This window comes from Anabrus simplex, chromosome 1, assembly GCF_040414725.1.
Source record: "Anabrus simplex isolate iqAnaSimp1 chromosome 1, ASM4041472v1, whole genome shotgun sequence".
Lineage (NCBI taxonomy): Eukaryota > Metazoa > Arthropoda > Insecta > Orthoptera > Tettigoniidae > Anabrus > Anabrus simplex.
The window spans coordinates 1402174428-1402197024 of NC_090265.1; positions in this window are offsets into that span (position 1 = coordinate 1402174428).

Below are 22597 nucleotides of genomic sequence, written 5' to 3' on the forward strand. Positions count from 1 at the left end.
TGCACCGTGCACAGTGCATGCACCAGGCGCATGCACCCTGAGAGGCCCCGGGCTAGAGCATATCAGACTTGGGCAGCACGAGCTCAATGGTCCAAAATATTATTCACTGACGAAGTACTGATTAGTTTACACCCTGATAGTAACGTTCTACGCATATGAACGGCAAAAGGGGAACGCTCTCACAAGAACGTCACCAGCATCTTGTAGACTCAGCACTATTTTGGTCAGGTATCAATTTCAGTCACCGTATACCAGTGGTTCACATTCAAGGAAACATGACGGTAGCAGTGTACGAACACAATATTTTTCTGTCTATATTATTAGTAATAATAATAATAATAATAATAATAATAATAATAATAATAATAATAATAATAATAATAATAATCGTATGGCCTCAGCTTCCGTGTACAGACATTTCATTCGACGCTATCTGGCTGTCTGCTCGTCAATTTCGTCGTTTCGTTTTACCCTAGGCCTACTAGGTGGCAGACCAAGAAAACCGAAACTCTTTTGGGCGTCTATGTTTGAGATTTAATGAATTTTGTCGGGTAAACACCAAATTTGTTACCAGAGATCTTTTACATGCCGAGATCATACGACATGGTGTGTGGAATGGACTTTATCCCACCCTTCAAAAATCCGACTATCTTTGCCGGGTTTGAATCCGATATCTTGGGATCCACACCACTGATCCACAGAGGCAGCATTCGATCTATAGTGATTCGTTTTTCAGAGACTGCATGCCGATTACCCTTGCCCAAATCGGAAATCAGCTCTGAATGGATACCGGGAGGGTCGTGGGATTCGCAGAATGTCTTACGCGACATGAACTGCGTAGAGTATACGTGGACCTTTCATAGAAGTAGAGTTTCCAAACTTCTACTCCCACCATTAACGGTTCAGGTCTCAAAAGATGCTGCCATCGTGGAATGAGACATTTTGCTTCAGGAAATGATCAATTATTTGATACTGAGCATGCCCCATTGTATTAAATACTTCCTCAGTGTTTGTGGTGGACCAGTACGTTATTCTCTCATGTGTCTCCATTGAAAACTGCCTTTACCTTGTGATTACCTAACTGAGGAGGTTCCTTAATTGTTTTCGTTTAGTCACAAAACAACGGCTTTTTCCTTTCCATAAATGGTCCAAAGTTACAGAGAAGTGTACACGTTTTCATTGTATGAGGGCAAGTCAATAAGTATCTGCACACTTTATATTGCAATCATTTTTCTACATAGTCGCCCTGCTTTCCAATGCACATGGTCCACCGTTTCATATGATTTCTGATACCCTCTGTAAAAAAGGCTTTTAGTTGCACAGCAAGTCACGTATGCGCCGCTTCTTTCACTTGTTGATCGGACTGAATCGACAGCCCCTTAGAGAATTTTTAAATGGACCAGACAGAGGATAATCCAATGCGGCAAGTTCGGAATTGTACGCAGGATGCTCCAAAACCTGGAAACGCAGCATCTGAAGAGTTTGAGGAGTGTGGTCGTCGGTATGTAGACTCCCAAAACACTGTGGGCATCACTTTTCCTCCAGAAGTTTGACTCATGAATATATATTTTCACTGGGGGTCCGGGATGCTCCCATTCCATTCTCTGACGTTTGCTCTCTGGTTCGAAGTAGTGAACCCATAATTCTTCTCCAATGATGGTCCGCTTCAGAATAATTTCACCTTCGTTAGCATGACGGTCCAGTAGGTGCTGAGAGATTCTCACACGATTGCACTTCTGCTCTATATTGAGTTGTTTTTGAACCCATCTTGAACAAACTTTGTGAAAATTAAGCCTGTTTTGCATGATTTCATATGCAGAACCATGGCTAATGTGCATATGGTTTGCCACGTTATCACGTCACTCGTCTGTTATTCAGGATCATGTAATGTACTTGTTCGATATCGACATCAGTTATGACTAGGGCCCGGATTTTTAGGTTCTTAAAAACCACGTTTTAGTTTTTTAATAGCTCAAAGTAGTTTTTTGTTTTTTATCCTCCTGAACTAGTTTTAATGATCATTTCAATCATTACTAAAGTTATACTATTCATTCGAACTTTTTTGCAGTCGCTTAAGTGCGGCTAGTATCCAGTAATCGGGAGATGGTGGGTTCGAATCCCACTGTCGGCAGCCCTGAAGATAGTTTTCCGTGGTTTCCCATTTTAACACTAGGCAAATGCTGGGGCTGTACCTTAATTAAGGCCACGGCCGCTTCCTTCCCATTCCTAGGCCTTTCCTATCCCATCGTCGCCATAAGATATATCTGCGTCGGTGCGACGTAAAGCAAATGATGACTTGCCTTTAGGCATCGCTACTTCTGAGATGCGCAAGCCTCTTAAACTGCCTTCAATAATAACTTGATTTATAGGGAAAATTAATTTTAGTTTGTGGCATAATAGTGTGTATAGAGCTAAACAGCCGTAGCTGGCGGTAGTCGACCGTACACAATGAGAGATGCACTGAAGCTGGCAAGTTAGGCGGGCTTGTACCTGCTAGATACAGGTCAGTGAACGCCACGGGGTTGTCTCTTAATTTGTGCTGTACGATAGTGGAACAGTATCGTATCACGTTGTTTCGCTCTCACTAGTTATACTTACAAACCACTTCCAGTTCCAAACCATAAAGTCATTTCAAAAAGTCGTGCATAATGTTTATTTTTAAAAAAATCATTGTTTCATTAATATTTGGTACTTCTATTTCAAAATAACGTAATACTGTCTTGAATAGCCCACTTAGTTTTTTAGGTTTTAACGTCTTATTTAGTTATTTTTAGGTTTTATAAGATTCGAGTAATTTACTCCAATGATAATGAAACGGATAAGTAAGTTAAAATACTGCAGTTAGCTAGCAAGGAATAAAATAGTTTAAAACCTAAAAATCCGGGCCCTAGTTATGACACCCGGATCTTTCCTCATCCTTCACGATATTCGGACCCTTTTTGAACAATTCAATCCGCTGGTAAATATTTCGCTGTGGCAAAACATTTTTCCAGTATTTTGCTGAAAGTCTTCTACGAATTTCCGCTTCTGGTACACCCTCAGGCCACAAAAACGGATTACAGAACGCTGTTCTTCCTTGGTGCAAACAGTGAGTGAGGCGGCCATTTTTACATCGCAACAGCGCAAGTTGTACTGATCTGATATCGCTGAAACCTACCACAGATGTAGACAACGGTGCCATCTAGCGGCTAGTTGAGCACACAACGCCATTGAGCCAACCTAAAGACAATTAGAACGAAATTGCACATACTTACTGACTTGCCTACGTACTTACTATACTCCTAGTTTTTATATAAAAATAATATATCTCTTCCACTTCATCAGAGTAGAATATGGTATATGCAGAAGTATTTTGATGAGTCTATATCGCATATCTGATAAGCAATTTGGAGGAGGGAACGAATCCAAAAGCTGATTATTGAGAAAATCAAAGAAAACTTGCTGCTTCTTTTATTCATTTCTGTTTCTTAACCTGACGTTTATGTGAGTTTCTTTACATTAACCCGCTCTTCCAGTACATAATGCACAGAATGTACTCTGATACTCATTACTGTCCTCTCCACTTTCACTGCCATCTGCAGTTGTTGCAGTGGTCGATCTCATCAACACTTCTTCATAAAATCATTTGTGCTCATCCGGAATGTATGTTACCATCTTGCCTACATCCTGGATCTTCTTGTCTTATACTTTTTTCATTGTAAGCTTTATCATTTCGAATGTGGGGTACTCCTTTGTTTGGCTTTTGCAGCGAAAAATCATGAAGGCCACCACACACAGGAAGCTAAGCTAAGCTATGCCACGCTACCCAACGAAAAAAAAAAATCGATCGATAGAAATTACATTGGATGCCACACACAGACTGCTATGCTAAGCTACGCTAACCTAAGCAATGCCAAACTAAATTTTTCAGATCACGAAGTAGGCGATTTTCATAGCTGTAGCTGGCTTCGCGCATGCGCAGAATCGCTTTCATGCCCGGCATCTGGCAAACAGTCGTTTCATGTGTGTGGCTTTCGCAAATTACCTCAATATAGTAATTATTATATTGCTTGATTGTTTCTATGTTTATTAATTATCATGGAAAGCAGACGAAACGAAGAACGACTTATTGAAGAGGTACGAAAATATACTTGTATATAAAATCATTAAAGAGAGAAAATTTTGTAAGAAAATTGTTGGCAGGAAATAAATGAATCTCTGGAAATTGATTGTACGTATCATTTATTGCTTTTATGTTCATTATCACTCTACATTCTATCATTTGAGTACTTCATATTAATTTTCTTAATGTCGTCGTCAGTAATTAAGAGAAGTTCAAAATACTATTCCTGATTAAACGAAAATAATTTTTAATTCATCATTTCCATGCAATGCTTGGATCAAATTCTGGAATTCACCACGAATTATTCTCCTTCCATTTTCACGCATAAGAATCTTTTCCTATTTCTTTGTCTTTCTTCGCTTCCACCACAGTGGCCAATAAAAAAGCTTTCTCTTCAATTAAACCGCGATACGGTTGCCTAACATAGTTGAGCTTAGCTTTTTATTCGTGACATAGCACAACTTAGCTTGGCACTGCTTAGCACAGAGTAGCTTAGGATAGCTTTCTATCTGTGGTGGCCTTCAATAATCTAAGATGGGAGACGCGGTTGGATAACCTTTTGGTAAGGAGTATTCTAACTGTCCCTATTTGGAATTCGAAAATGAGGACCTCCCATTCAACTTCTGTTTTTCCTTTCTGTAGAGCTTAGGCTTCCAGTTCTTGAAATCTAGGTGACTTTCTTCATAAAAGAGTGCCATGGACTGGGAAATAATGATAAACCTTTCTAAATCCCCCCATAGGGACGATATCAGTTTGAATAAGGTAAGGTAAGGGTGTATTCTGCCGGAAGGCAGGTCCGAACCTCCGGAGGGGTGTTCCTGAGCCGGAGTTTACGTGCGGTAGGGTGGCCAGTTCCTTTCCGCTCCTCCATTCCCTTAACCCCCCACCAACAGCGCGTGGCAACCCATCCAACTCCTGACCACGACCCATGTTGCTTAACTTCGGAGATCTCACGAGATCCGGTGTTTCAACACGGCTACGGCCGTTGGCTCAGTTTGAATAAGGAAACAAAATCGAGATTTTCCTTCTTCAAACTGACGATTATTTCCAGGTCCAAATACACCAGCACCCGAGGGGTTTTCGGTCCTTTTTTATAACTAAGAATGAGCGTCTATATGATACCATACGTTTGGTGCAAGAAAAGAAATTTCGAATTTTTGGCGCTTGTTCCCTTCTTCAAACTGCTAATTCATTGATAGTATACTTCACAAATTCAGTTTCGTCGTCAGCTCAGAGTTGGATTGGATCCTCATATAGCATTGTACATACAGTTATTAGGGAAGCCTAATAAACCAATTTGGCCGCCAAAATGAGGTGTACTAGGCAAGATATGGAGTGGGGTACATTGTATTGGTTTCCTCACTGGGCCAGAGAGTGCTTTGCAGCATGGCTGATCCTATTAGTAACGCCTTTCATGGCACTCAGATGCACTAGTCATGCTCCGAATGCCATTACTCAGCACCACACATACATCATCAGTCATAGATGAGACTGAGACTTTGGGAGAAGCTATATTTCCCTCCGGACTGTACGAGAAGACAGACGCAAAAGTACTGTATCCATCGAGAAGTAGCAGCAGGTGAAACATTTATACTGTAACAGCATTACGGGATAGTACTCTGCGTTCTTAGATATACCTCTAGACACTGACATTAAAAAAAAGCCAACCGGGGAGTTGGCCGTGCGCGTAGAGGCGCACGGCTGTGAGCTTGCATCCGGGAGATAGTAGGTTCGAATCCAACTATCGGCAGCCCTGAAGATGGTTTTCCGTGGTTTCCCACTTTCACACCAGGCAAATGCTGGCGCTGTACCTTAATTAAGGCCACGGCCGCTTCCTTCCAACTCCTAGGCCTTTCCTATCCCATCGTCGCCATAAGACCTATCTGTGTCGGTGCGACGTAAAGCCCCTAGCAAAAAAAAAACCCTCTTTGCATATTGCTGTCTGATATGTTGTAGCCTATATGATGTCTCAAAAGCAAGTGAGCCTCATTGTTGTTTCTGTAAATTTGAGACGGAAATGAATGTCGGCTACCGGTTTCATAAACTCGCCCAATATCTTACGGAGTGAATGTACAATATTTTCAACTATTTATTGTTGGATTAATAGATAACGTAGCACTTCAGTGCAAGGAAGGCACCAACTTCCGAGTGTTGACGGAATCTTCATAAACAATATGATATAGCGAGTGTAATTCAGTCTGTTGTAGCGCCCTTAAACTCTGTCTTCCACAACACGCACATTACGAGACAACGTTCGAATTTATAGCCTCATAACTGCTCGCAATGTTACACTGCATGTACTCAAACAGTAGCTATTCACAACAAGAGTACGGCTTGCGTTCAGCATTGATGAGTCACGATCAAACTATTAACGAACACATCTACGATGGGAGGAATCTTTGCAGCTATGTTTCTGCGACTACGCAAAGTTAAAGCAAATCAAACTGATGCTACACGTAACATCAAATTATCAAGATAAGGATATTCAGATGACTTTATGACAGATCACAATACGTGTACATAACGGTATGAAATTATCTCCCTTAATATGAATTAGTTGCACGACAGCCTTTGTGTTTTCCTAGTAAATCAGAAGTAGAATAGAATATACTAGAATGTGAAACAACATTAAATCCTATTTGTAATATATTGTACTAGCAGTACACTCAGTTCCATCCACACTGAAATCAGAATTGGATTTGGTAACAGTAGTAAGAATATCTCTGGGGCGTTTTATCTCTCTTCAGTCTGTGCATCAATTAGCGTGTCAACTGCCGCAACCAGAATACGTTATTTGTAACCTACTTCTAACAGATTGCAGTATAAAGATGTTGAGACATAATTCCTTCAGCTTTCTCCTCATTTTCTCTTACTGATCCCCGCATTGCATTTTAACAAAGCTAATGTTCGATCATGCTATAATTGGATAGTTACATGTGACGAAACTCTGTCTTAATAACTTCCATGAAAGCACTGCCATTCACTAAAGTACTACTGTTATTGCAACTACCAAAACAATAATCAAGTCTTGAAAGCGGCAATTCACATGGCAAGTGCGAGTTTTGAAAGAAACACTGATTTCGAATCACCGGAAATTGCGGCAGAAACATTTAAATTTCCAAGCAATTTATTACCACGAAAGTCAAAGAAGCTGCATGAATAATTCTGTGCGCAGTTCATAGACTAGAGAAATTTTTGAGTTCATTTCCTGTGCTTTAACATGCCTTGGCGATGCACTGGAGCTAGCTAGTGTGATGTGTCAAATCGGCCGTGGTCAATATAAATATCATGCAGTCCATCTGTCGCCATAGTGACTAGTATGGATCGATCTCCCTACTTTTTGCAACGATATTCCACCATGCTGTATCATTTAGTAATTTCTGATGAAACCATTCCAGGAGTTTAATGAATATCAATATTTTCATATGAAGGATATACATCGTCTTACGCGGCATTTATTGAAAATATTGTTTGTTTTTAGATTTGATCTTATTACTTGTAAATGGTATGCACATTGTCGTGCATTTAGATACATACCTACATACTGTATCCTTTAAGGTCGGTAGATGCAGAGTGGGTCCCGGCCCATAAGTGGCCACGCCTGATCCTAGGTCCACCATATCGGCCAACCGAGCAGAGGAGGGGTGACCACGGCTCTGCCGTGGCTCTATGCCTCTGCATTTGGGAGACGGTACAGGGCTGGACCTCACGGCTGGCCCCAACCGTCGTCTGTCCTGAGAATCGTTTTCCGTGGTATTCCTTTCTCCTGCACTAAGGCGAATGCCGAGACAGTTCCTAGCAGAGGCCATGGCCGCCAACCCCCTCACTATCTCCTACACCGTAATAAATCTCCTGGCCTCAGAGACGGCGTGACCGCCTAAGAGGCCCGCCTCCCCCTTCTGGGGAGGAATGAAATCATTTTAGTAGTACCGTTTAATGAACCTTCATAGAGTATTCGTTGACTCAGATTTATTACTAGACATATGAAGTGAACGAAATCAAATGAAACTCAAAAACTTTGACACGTTGCACGTAAAGAGACCTAAAGGGATTTTTCATTTTTGAGATTTTTGTAGTCCTAAAATGCATAATATCCTGAGAATTTACAAAGGAGTTCATGGTTCTAGGTGCAATACTTCAGAAGATATTAATTATTATGTGTTGTCATTAAGAAAACTGTATTTTGAGGAAAACGCAATTACAGTTTTATTAATTATCTCACCAATTGTACAAAGTTTTATGACATCGAGGGGCGAAGAATCGAACTACTGAGTAACTTAGATTGTTAAGAATCCCGATAGAAATAAAAAATAGAAATGCAACTTTTACACCAAAAGCATTTTGTTCAGTCCTGCTGTAAAATTTCCTGTGCTGGCTTTGGGTGCTTTGCGTGCAGTAGGTAAAAAATGTATATTTAGATTTAAGAGATACAGTGACTTCTTATACATATATATTACATTGACTTCGTAAGTTTCCTTGCCTTTCGGAGAAAACGTTGACAAAGCCCGGGATCGGAACTGTCTGTTTCCGGAAGATGGTATAGGTGGATAGAATGAAAACATAAAAGGAGTAAATGGGAACTGAAGAAACCCAATACATTTTCATTCACTTTTAAATATCCTATTACCGGGTGATTTGGCCATGCGGTTAGGGGCGAGTTGACTGTGCGGTTAAGGGCGCGCAGCTGTGAGTTTGTGGAGGTAGTGGGTTCGAACCCCACTGTCGGCAGCACTGAATATGGCTTTCCGTAGTTTCCCATTTTACACCAGGCAAATACTTTGAAGTACCTTAAGTGAAAAATCAAAGACAATTATTTAGTAAATAGTTCTTGAACCTGAATGTATACGCATTTATGTAGGTATTTTGCAGATATTTTGCTAGTCGGCCAAAATAATACATCTCACAATGTATGGCATTGTCCTACCTTGTCCTATTAGTTCTCCCATAACTGAGCCAAATATTTCAGAACCTAATGTGTTTTGAACGGTCGTAGCAGTATACGCTTTTTATGTCATTCTGTCCACGTGTAGTGGTAGTACAGTAGCAGAGTATAGGGATTGTTGAACATGTTTCGTATCGCAGGCCAACACATTTTGTGCACTTCCCCTAAAGTAATGTGACCATAATTTCTCAAGCTGTAAACGGGCCACCTATCAACTGACTTTAAAAAAATAAGTGCTTGCTTAACATTCAACACTACTGAAGTGGGAATAATAACATTTAACTTAAGAAGGTTGCCTAGAGTGTTTTATTAATTTACAAAGTACAGTTTAAAATTTCTTTTTGTGTAACGCAGTCTGTACGTTTTTTTTCCTAAACTGTTATACTGTAATATTTAACATAGATGATTTTTTTTGTACACATGCGTTTTAGTGTACGTTCGTAAATCCGTGCTTTTCTATTCGAGATAGTCTTGTTACCGTCCACCTGCAGTTACGGAGCCCCTACTGTGTGTTAGTTCATTCTTATCTACAAGAGAATGTTACTATTGCGACTGTAGTTCCTACGACCGCGCTACTGTTATGTCTGTGTCACTAATGTGCGCCTTGTTCGGCTCTGTCCTGCTTGACTATGTCGCTCTCGTTACGTTCTTCTTCCTCTTCTTCTACTGGAGCGTTATGTCTTAACAGGTATACTGTATTCTACCGACATCATCTTAACACGCAGTAGCGTAATCTGCTACGATTTGTTATTAGCACCATCATAGTAACATGTAGGATGTAGTTGTGTCGGAATCTTCTTTTACACGTTCGACATCTGTGAATTGTGTATTATTTGATAACTCATCTTGTACTCATGAAAGCGAGCGTCGGCCTGGCGTTCAGGTTAATAGGAATATGTCTCTAACGTGTAATCTTGTAAATGTTTCTCAGATTTGTTGATGTGTATGTTTGATGTTTGTACACAGTACGAGGTTACAGCTGACCCATCCCCACGAGCTTTAACTGGTTATCGTTTTACGAATAGCAATCTGTAGTTATATACTGCGAACAATGTTGCCTCAGGTGACGCACATTTTATCGTGTTCCTTCCTAAACCACTCATATATTACTATTTTCTTCCACGTATTTCAGCTCTTAATGACCAGATAATAATCATAATAATAATAATAATAACAATAATAATAATAATAATAATAATACATCGGTCTGTTTTCAGACCAACTTTGCTTTACGGGAGCGAAAGCTGGGTGGACTCAGGATATCTTATTCATAAGTTAGAAGTAACAGACATGAAAGTAGCAAGAATGATTGCTGGTACAAACAGGTGGGAACAATGGCAGGAGGGTACTCGGAATGAGGAGATAAAGGCTAATTTAGGAATGAACTCGATGGATGAAGCTGTACGCATAAACCGGCTTCGGTGGTGGGGTCATGTGAGACGAATGGAGGAGGATGGGTTACCTAGGAGAATAATGGACTCTGTTATGGAGCGTAAGAGAAGTAGTGGGAGACCAAGGCGACGATGGTTAGACTCGGTTTCTAACGATTTAAAGATAAGAGGTATAGAACTAAATGAGGCCACAACACTAGTTGCAAATCGAGGATTGTGGCGACGTTTAGTAAATACTCAGAGGCTTGCAGACTGAACGCTGAAAGGCATAACAGTCTATAATGATAATGAATGTATGTATGTATGTACGAATAATAATAATAATAATAATAATAATAATAATAATAATAATAATAATAATAATAATAATAATAATAAATGCTTTACGTCCCACTAATTACTTTTACGCTTTTCTGAGATGCTGAGGTGCCCGAACTTAGTCCCGCAGGCGTTCTTTTTATGTACCAGTAAATCTGCCGACACGGGGCTGACGTACAGTATTTGAACATCTTAAAATACCACCTGACTGGGCCAGGTTCGAACCTGTGAAGTTGGAGTCAAAAGGCCGGCACCTCAACCGTCTGAGCCACTCATCCGGGCGGGAGGCACGAAATGTAGGTACGTTTAATTTATATAATTGTATAACATGCATATTATTTATTTGAAACAAAACGTTCCATGTGCTTCGATAATTCAGTTCCGTTGCTATTCATTTGGACATCCTATACCATGCATGCTTTCGTTGGCGTAAGTAACTGCCATCTTTCTTCTACCTTTACGCAATGCACAACCGGGATCGTACCGTATTTCACGTCCCGGCACGCCTATCCCAATCAATAATTGTATCACACGCTCGTACAGGTCCCGCACGAACACAGGTTTTCAGATAATTTTCATACTCACTAGACCACGGGGCTGATGATAACAGATATCCCAATTCCTTAAAGGTCGTAACAGCAAATGAACCAGTATTAACGCTGATAATTCTATACATCTCCAGGGTCCAAAACCGATGACCAGGGTTGTCTGAAGCCCGTAAGACGGAAACTAAATACTAACAACAACAAAACCTGTCTGGCGAGAATGTTACGTAACATGGCATGCACTAGTAGCAGACTTCAGCTGTTAGCGTAGTTGAGTTGCTCTTAAACATAAAACCAGTTTGACAAATATGTTACGTAACATCCCGTGGCAGTGCATAGGTAGCGTTCAACTGTTGCAGTAGTACATTTGCTCGTAAACATATACAGAAACCAGCTTGGCACGGATGGTTCGTGATTTGCTTGTTATCAAAGGAAAGCTATTCATTCACAAGAACAAGGCATACTACCTATTCTAAGAACATCGTGTCCCATTGCTCTCGAAAATAACTTCCGAGGATTACTAATAGTTTGATATATAGTGGTTCGTCACATCGTTCTCTATTGCTACAAGAAATATCTGCATGTATAGCCCTAACATTCTGTATACCCGGAAATAATATTAACCCACTGTGTTCTTGCCAGCATTAAACAGCTGAACGACGACAGCTATTACTGGTTGCCATTCATGCGATGAAAATGTCTTAGAATAATTTTCATATGCCACAGAGTTCGAAATAGTACTTCCTTCTACGAACCAAGAAGTAAATTAATACCCGAAAAATACTCATCGGTGTGTGCTCAGACAAAGAGAATTCCATCTTGGAATAATTGGAGTACCCCCAGAGATTCGAATGTGACGTTATCTCTCTCTAGCAGCTCAGATAATCGTTTCAATAGATGCACACATACAGATAGAATTCGATAATGTAACATGTTAAGATACACTTTAAAACCTCAAAACCTAGATATGGTCGAACAAAACAGTCCAGTGCGTTCTGCGTTTAATGGATATTAAGAAGCTCATATTAAAATCATGAAAACTCAGTTACAGTAGTTTCTTGTGCATAGACCTACTCGCTTCTTAAAAATGCCGTTATAGTCTCGTTGCGTAACACACCATATTCACACAGAGTGAAAAATAAATAAGGATTGTTTGGCTTGCGCCACTAATGTAAAAATACACACCTTTCACCCTAATCAAAGCACACACTCGACATGCGAGCCCTCCAGGCCGTTTGACAGAAATTATCCTTTAGCATGTGACCCAATAAGTATTTGGTCAATTCTCAGAACATCATTGTAGAAAATTTAAATATCAATTCTAAAAATATACTCTTTGTTTATATGAATAACAGTTTATCCGTTATTTTGGATTTTGTCGGATTAAACACGCGTGCATTGTGAGCTGGTACAATCCTTCGTGTTTCCTTCTTTATAGAAAGGATACTAAAGCTTTCATTCAATCAGTAGCTACATTTACGTACAGAAAGAAAGGACTCGCATAGGAACAGCGATTTTGGTTGGTAATAAAGTGTCTAATAGACTCACCCCGTCCACTGATTACCACCATGGTATCATTGTATTGAACCTGAATATCCCAGGCTACTCCGAAATTCACGAAACCTGTTTACATTATGTTCTCCTGGTCCTTCACTTTGTGAATACTCTGAGATAATTCTCGTCCTATTTCTTGCAACTACTAAATCTATATATATAAAATAACTTGTCCTGACTGACTGATTCATCATCGCCGAATCCAAACTACTGGACATAAAGAAATGAAAATTTGGGGATACATTGATATTAAGATGTAGGTGCTCGCTAAGAGAGGATTTTCGGATTTTCCGTCGCTAAGGGGGTGAAAACGGGGGTGAAATTTTAAAATGAGTGTATCTATATCTCAAAACTTTAAAAGTTTAGAGATGTAAAAATTGGTATATAGAATCATCTTTAAAAATAAGGAAACACGTATTTTTTGTTTTCAGAAAATCCCAATAGGAAGGGTGAAAACGGGTGAAAAAGAGGTAGATGCCTTTAATCAGGATACCAGTACTTATATCTCAGAAACTAAAGATATTACAGACATGAAAATTTGTACTTTTGATCTCTTTTAAAAATAAAGAAACACGTATTTTTGGTTTTTGGAAAATCCAATTAATGGGAGGGTGAAAAGGGGGGTTAATTTTTAAAATGAGCGTATTTCTATCTCAAAAATTTACAGATGTAAAAATTAGTATTTAGAATCTTCATTAAAAATAAAGAAACTTGTATGTTTTGGTTTTTGGAAAATCCCAATAGGAGGGCTGAAAAGGGGTGAAGAAATGGTTGAATGCCTTAAATTAGGATACTTATATCTCAGAAACTGAAGATATTACAGACCTGAAAATTGGTGTTTGGGATGTCCTTTAAAAATAAAGAAACACGTATTTTTTTGTTTTTGGAAAATCCAATTAATGGGGGAGTGATAAAGGGTGAATTTTTAAAATGAGTGTATGTATATCTCAAAACTTTTAAAGTTTATAGATGTAAAAATTGGTATTTAGAATCTCCTTTAAAGTAAAGAAACAACTATTTTGTTGTTTTCGGAAAATCCCAATAGGAAGGGTGGAAAAGGGTGAAAATCTGTTGAATGCCTTTGATGAGGCTACTTATATCTCAGAAAGTGAAGATATTTCAGACCTGAAAAAATGTATTTGGGATCTCCTTTAAAAATAAAGAAACATGTACTTTTTGTTTTTGGAAAATATAAATAGTGGAGTGTTGAAAGGGGGGTGAATTTTTAAATTAGTGTATCTATATCTCAAAACTTTCAAACTTTGCAGATGTAAAAGTTGGTACCGGTACTTAGAATCTACTTTTAAGACGAAGAAACACGTATTTTCTTGTTTTCGGAATATCCAAATAGGATGGGTGAAAAGGGGTGAAGAATGGTTGAATGCCATTAATAAGGATCCTTATATCTCAGGAACTGAAGATGTTACAGACCTGAAGATCGGTATTTGGGATCCACTTTATAAATAAAGAAACATGTATTTTTTAGTTTTTAGAAAATACAAATAGTGGGGTGTGAAAGGGAGGGGTGTATTTTAAAAATTAGTGTATCTATATCTCAAAACTTCAAAAGCTTGCAGATGTAAAAATTGATATTTAGAATCTCCTTTAAAAATAAAAGAACACGTATTTTCTTTTGTTTTCTGTAATTCCCAGTAGGGGGGGGTGAAAAGTGTGAATTAGGGGATGAATGTCTTTAATGAGGATACTTATATCTCAGAAACTGAACATATTACAGACCAGACAGTTAGTATATGGAATCTCCTTTAAAAATACAGAAACATTTATTGTTGTTGTTTTAGGAAAATATAATTAATGGGGGTTAAACAGGAGTAAAAAATTGGGGTGAAATTTTAGAAAGACTATATCTACAGTATACCTCAGAAACGTAAAATGTTACAGACGTAAAAACTGGTATTTGGAATCTCCTGTTAAAGCAAAGAAAGAGGTATTCTCGGAAAATCCAATGAGGGGTCGGGGGGGGGGGACGTGAAAAATTGAAAAATTAATTGAATTAATTGTATGAGGATACTTACATCTAATAAAAACTAAAGTTGTTACAGACGTGAATTGGTATTTACATCTTCTTTAAAAATAAAACGACGCGTTTTGGGGAGTGGGAAATATTTGGGGGCGGGTGTGAAAATTAGTTGAATTCCTTTCATGAGGACACTTATCTCAAAACCTGAAGATAATCGGTATTTCGAAGATATTTTACTATTAAAGAAACAAATATTTTTTGCCGGAAAATTCACGTAGGGGAGGGGGGAATGTGAAAGTAAGTGAAAACAGTGAATTATTTTTATGGGAATACTTATATCTCAAAACCGAAGGTAACACACATGAACATTGGTATTTGGAATCTCCTTTAATCATAAAGAAACACGCCTTCTTTTTTCTTGGGGGGGGGGGGGTGGTAAATCAACTTAACTGCGGTGGGGTGAAAACGGAGGTGAGACCAATTGATTTTACTGTTCCTAATGTACTTACAAGGAGCCTCCGTCTCTCAGGCGGGAGCGCGCTGGCCTCTCACCGCTGGGTTTCGTGGTTCAAATCCCGGTCACTCCATGTGAGATTTGTGCTGGACAAAGCGGAGGCGGGACAGGTATTTCTCCGGGTACTCCGGTTTTCCCCGTCATCATTAATTCCAGCAACACTCTCCAATATCATTTAATTTCATTTGTCATTCATTAATCATTGCCCTAGAGGAGTGCGACAGGCTTCGGCAGCCGGCACAATTCCTATCCTCACCGCTAGCTGGGGGCTTATTCATTCCATTCCTGACCCGGTTGAATGACCGGAAACAGCCTGTGGATTTTCACTGTACTTATTCTGATCATAAACCGATCATTTTTAATCTTTCCTGGGTTCGTTTCCAAGAGCCATATTTTCCTTTGGAGAACCTTCTCAGATTACAGTAGATTCTTCTGGCATATAAAAATTTAAACACATTTTAAATAAACGATAGGTATAAGATTGACCGTGCTATTGTTCACTTCTATAATAAGGTCAATAATACACGGAAGTATGTCATTCGTATCGCCAGAAATCCTGCGCACTTGCCTACGGGAAACAATGGTGCTGTTCATACTGTCATCTATGACAATGGCAGCAGATGTAATTTACCGCCAAGTAGAGATCTTGCATCTTGCTGTGGGGTCCAGAATAATAATAATAATAATAATAATAATAATAATAATAATAATAATAATAATAATAATGTTCTGGACCGTCGTCAAAAGGCACCCAAGAGGACACCACGCCGGATCTCCTCAAGGATTTGATCCACATTAAAAATGCTTATAGGAAAACATGGCTAAGATTTAGGGACCCACTGACCGGGTGGAATACCTGGACCTAGCCCGGGAAGTACGAAATCGATTGCTGGAGAAAAAATTGAAAAATGGGAGGAACGTTGCCGTAATCTCTCAGAAAACGAGTCAGATAGCGAATATCGGCGTGTTATATATAAAACGATAAGCATTCAATTATAAATTTCAGTATAATACCGTAGCGAAGCACGGGTATCTTGCTAGTCTAGCCATATAATTACTTCATGAACACGCCCAACAGAAACTATTATTGCGTACTTTGGGTTCACAATAACACCACCATCTGCCCGCCTTGATTTAGTACCTATTACGAATCTTATAGATAATATCCACTTCATTGTTATCTGCCCTTACGCAAACATAAATATACACCACTTCCTGCAAGACATCGCAGGTATTTTCTGCATCATTTCCATGCGAATCATTTTTCCCCATTCAGGTAATTCTTCTTCCGATTTTCTACAAACCCCCTTTATATTCGTATTACTCCATCAAAACTATTTCGTTCGGCGAACTGTTTTCGAGAAGTTCCTAGCCTCTGAAATAGAAATGGGACTACTAATATTACTACTAACTACCACTACTACTAAATGTTTTCATTTCTCCCGTGAAAGGGGAGGCGGACCTCCTAGACGGTGACACTGTCTCTTAGACAAGGTGATTACATCGGTGAAGGAGATGTGTGTTGAAGGAGACAGGGTTGGCGGCCGTTACCTATACTAGTAACTGTTCCGACATTCGCCTTAGTGCAGGAGAATGGAAAACCAGAGAAAACCTTTCTCAGAACAGCCGATGGTGTGATGCTTAATCTAACAGTAAATATCTCCTTTCAGTCTACGCTCAGATGTTTGAGTTTCAACAGAGCTGAAATCATAACAGCAGCAAGAAATATACCAACTAACTAACGACACCTACAACAAAAATGCTCTTTCAAATAGAACGTGGAGAAGTAAAACAAAACAAACATCTTCTTGCATTGTCCGAGGTGGATCAGTCATTTTCTGGTACAACTTCAACCTGCATGTACCTTTCCAACCACTGGATTCCTGAGGACGGACATCCAGATTCATAAATTATCAGCCATGTTTAACCCTAGAACACTAACCCTATTTCGCCACACATTATTACAAATCCTTCCTAAATTTGACTACTCCAATTTATAATTGTTATATTTTCTACGTAACAGCTTATATTTGGCAAGATGTTGGTTATGTATAGTTCCTACAGTGTCGTAAACTTAACATGAATGATATTAAATAATTTTATGCGATTATTTATTAAATATAGAAAACTTGACACCCAAAAAATATTAAGTAAGCACGTTTTATAAGAAATTAATTTTATAACGCAACATATTCAAATAAACCCTTAAAATTATGAATATGGGTTATTTACATCGCAAAGAAACCAAAACTACCAAGAAAATAAATAAAGTATACACGTAAAAAAAAGGCATGAACACAATTATACTTATAAATTCACACTATCACTAACCGTTCGTCAATGAGCAAAGATATCAACAATCGCACATGCCACAGTCAATAACTGCTAAAGAAAATCAGCTACACGAAATGGCGGCAGGCACGCATGCGCCGAAGGCAATACACTATTCCGTTCTGCTACCTACCGTCAAATTTACGAAGGGTTAGTGTTCTAGGATTAAAAGAGTTAGAATGGCAATCAAAGGGTCCAAAAATAAAGTATGACATGGGAGACATGAGGAGAACTGAAGACTAATACCAAATAGAGCGATTTTAAGAAATTTGCATCATTCTACGTAAACAAGGTCATGAAGCAAAACGGTTGAATGCACAGCTGCTAGAAACCAACAGAGGAAACGAGAAAGAATTAGAAATGTATACTATTTAACACGGTTCTAATTTGGTGAAAAGTGCGTGGAAATTATTATATATTTGTTAGTCATCGAATACTACATACCAACCATAATCAGTATAGTATAACTTCGAAGTGGATGGAGGTACTTGAACTTCTGTATATATCAATAGCCTGGGCTAAAGGCTATAGACATCCAAGGCTGAAGGAGACATATATTTTATGCTTCCCATAAAAGGAGAAATAGAGATGTTTTGATGCGGGCGTACTGCGACAGCTTGAAACTCTTATCTTCCCTGAGAGGCTGGAATATTCCAGAGAAAATATGTGCAGCGGGATAAATTGAGTCTGCGAAATAATGTCGGGAAGGGCTATTGTTGTGAATTAACCTAGGATATTTTCATAATAGAAAATCTGAGGTTTCATTTTCCTCTGGTAGTAAGTGGATTTCCTTGATAGGATTCCAGAATGTTATAACTATTGGAATTTTTTCTAAAAATAGTTTCTGTTATATATGCGATAGCAAATTTGTCACAACGTCCAAATTCACGGTCAGAATGATTGTTCCAGAACCATCAAATTACAGAGTGGAATTCAAAGCGCCACTGAAAACTGAAGCTCCTTCCTGTAGGAAATAACGTTCTCTTCGAATATCAGAGGTCTATGTTGACTCAGCAAGAACGGAGTGTATTAAAAATAAGAAGACATACCCTTCGGTACCTGATGGAGTCAGGTATTAAATAACTCACTCTGACTTTCCAATTCGTTTTAGTCGACTTACTCTGCTGTCTGAATGAGTATTCAACTAATTTACTAACATGGCGGACTTACTTGGGGAATAATTACCACTTCAGCCCCATAAGGAACATTCGCAAAGTACCTGTCTGATAATGGTATCAAATCAAATACGATGGGAATTTCAGCTGTAATCATTGCTTATATTAACCATTTTAGCTACCCATATATATGTATATGAGCCTACATATACCTACATTAGTACGATATTACGACAAGAAAATCAGCTGTAAGCATTTATTCTTATAATTTTAGCTATAATTACACATACATACACATGTTTGTAGATCTTGATGAAGAAATCTGTTAAGCAGAAATGTAAACGACAATAAGAGCATTGAATGAATGATACAGCTGTGCAGATGAGAGTCGAACTACTATAATTTCAAAGTTCCAGGAAACAATGTCAGGATTATTAAATGCACCGCATTCAACTGGAAATGTAGTCTTCCAGGCATGATTAATCATGTTATTAAATACTGTACAGAGGCACTGAACTGGTCATGTATAAGCGCATAAAGGTTGGTAGTAGATTTGCGGCTACGTAGGTCAATATGAATATTGTCGCGTAAAACTCACTCTCAGAAACGTTTAGCGAATTTCTTCAATTAATAAGAGAAGTATAGTACAGCCAAATGTTAAACAAGGGAAGTTACAACAGGTGGAATGGTTGTTCCAGTAATGTGTTTTACGGAGTTTCGAAATATTTTGTTGTCGCAGTGAAAATAAATCGAGAACCAGATAACATGTTGTTCAGGAATTGGCGGAAAGACAGTTGTCTCGCCAATGGTCAAGAACATTCTTGTCACTTGTGCCTGATTTCAAACAAATATATATGTTAGGCGGCTGCATCATGTACTGTTACATAAGGGAATCAAATTTGTTGACTTAAAATAATAAGATGTGGAGAGACAAGTTTATTTTCTATTGATAAAATAGGCTGAAGTGTATACGAACATGATATCCCAGACGCTGATTTCACTCCTGCAACCGTGTATCTTTATCTGATACTAGGTAATGTGCAGAATTTCAGCTGATGAATAATTAGGAACAGTCTTATAAGTGAATTCAATGCCAAATGTAATCCCAGAATTCTAAATCTCTTCTTTCGAATGAGAATGTTTGTAAGTTACAAGTGATTAATACTTTTTTAACTACCTTGAAATTGAAAAAAAACAGGTCAAACAAGCTCTGTAGCTCGGAATCTCAGCAATAACATGAGTGGGTGACAAAAATGTAATCATGCACATGTTATTGATAGTACAGTCAACGACGAGTAGAACAGATTATTGATAGTTGCTATGGAGATCATCCCAGCAACTTTTCAAAGGCATTGTACATATGGAAGTACAGTTTTGAATATTAACCTCATACTTTACACACTATACACACAAGCACAGAACGCTGGGTGGCAAATAAATATTATTCGTAAAATTATGATAGCCTGTGGCCGAAGAGGTGGACTTGGAATCCTACCACCTGCGCAATATATTCATCCCATTTCAAACAAGAGGATTTTGATAGAAATTCATTAGTGTAGATAGTTCATATAATTGTTTCTTTCGGTACATGCGAAATGAAAGGACAAAGAGGAAGATCTTTAACATAAACAGAACGAAATGTGTTAATATATATGCTCATATTAATATAATCTTAATATATGTAGGCCTATTATTAATCCTGTGGGAAACGTTATCTCCCTCATTTACCACCTTCCCATTGACTGTATTCGTGACAAGCTGGCGAGCCGAATCGGGACGACAGAGTTATAATAAAATTGACAGACCCGCCTTCCTGTCGAGTCTATCCAATTTCCAGGCCGAGTCACTCCGATCTACGTTGTATGGTTCTTTCTATTATCCCTTTTAGCATGTAGACCTGTTTAAGGTTTCATGTTTGAGGTAGTGACTTACATATTCATGCGAAGTATTTACTGGATTGAAATGAAATGGCTTTTAGTGCCGGGAGTGTCCGAGGACATGTTCGGCTCGCCACGTGCAGGTCTTTTGATTTGACGTCCGTAGGCGACCTACGCGTCGTGATGAGGATGGATTGATGATGAAGACGACACATATACACAGCCCCCACGCCAGAGAAATTAATCAATGATGGTTAAATTTACCGACCTTGCCAAGAATAGAACCCGGGACCCCAGAACAAAGGCCAGTCATGGATTTACTCGATTTAAACATAGGAACGAAACCTTGAAGCATGAAGGCATTCAACCTCTATTCAAAGTCCCATTTCTCCGAAGAATGCTCAATAACTAGTCTAAAGATGCAATTTTATACGTACTATGTGAGGGAGTACAACAGCTAGTTTTGACATAAAATATTCTATTTACCTTATTATTTTCCTCAGTGTACTTCACATATCTATATCAAATCAAATCAAATAAAAATCTCTTTATTTGCATATGAGGTGTCTACCTCGGTGGCAAATGGTACACTAAAATACATTATTGTCAAGCACTAAATTTTAAATTAACAAGAGAAGAAAAAAAATTTCTAGAATACAATAATATACAATTTATGCTAACAAATGTTTTTCTATTAAACAAACAGATCATCCTTAATAAATTTATATTGTTTACAAAATTCTACTTATAATATCTCCTGTACTTACAAACATAGTCAACTCGTATACAGTATGTGGAATTACTTCAAATAATATTATGCAACTGGTATAAGATTAAAATTTACATTGCATTTATTTACTTTCTTTTTTTTACCCATTTTCGAACCTGTGTAACATAACGACCTGCTGCGTCTTAACCAGAGCCCCTTTTGCCACCACTTTTCAGAGTTCCTGAAGGCCCTTCACAGCTACCGTAGCGGTCCCAGGAACCTCGAATTCCCCACTGTACTTCACCACTACAGGCAGTCCCCTATTCTGGCTGTCCAAACTCTATGGACCAGGGGATGGAATTAATTTTTTTTAATACACATTTTTATTTACAATAGCCTGCACTGGTCGAATGCCCTCTAACATTTCATTTATTATCCCTGTTGCTGTTTATTCTCTTCTTGAATACCTGTACAGATTTTGGAAAAGGATCAAACACTACCCCTGGTAAACTGTTCCACTCCTTCACGCCCTTCCCAATGAATGAAAATTTACCCCAGTCGCTTCTGCTAAAATTCCTTCTAAATTTATACTTGTGGTCAGTTCTGCCAATATAATTATTTTCCAACTGAAGCCTCTCACGAATTTCTCCCCATGCTACTTCTCATGTATAGGCTCTATATAATCCTATAAGTCTAGTTTTCTCCCTTCTCTTACTTAAAGTTTCCCACCCAAGTTCCTCTAACATTTCTGATACACTACTGTTTCTCCTGAAATCCCCTGTTACAAATCTTGCTGCTTTCCTCTGCACACTATCTATTTCTTTTATTAGGTATTCTTGGTGAGGATCCCAATCACTGTTTGCATATTCCAATAATGGACGAACCATACTTAAGTAACTTTTTTCTTTTAATTCTTTGTTGCAACCTTTAAGTAGCCTCATTATGACATGTAACGATCTGTATAGAATAGTATGGACCGATTGCAGAAACTGTGTTTAGACGATGTCTGCGGTTAAACAATGTCTAAGTATGGTTGCCGCATTGCAGAGGCGTTATTTATCACTTAGACACTGTCTAAAACGGATGTTCAAATGCCCATGTTTAAACACTGCCGAGAACACTGATTAACCTCAAATGTGAGGAGTGAATCACAATCAGAGGTTACGTACCAGGAAACATACGATTTGTACTATGATGTTGAGTCGATGCCCGGAAGAAATA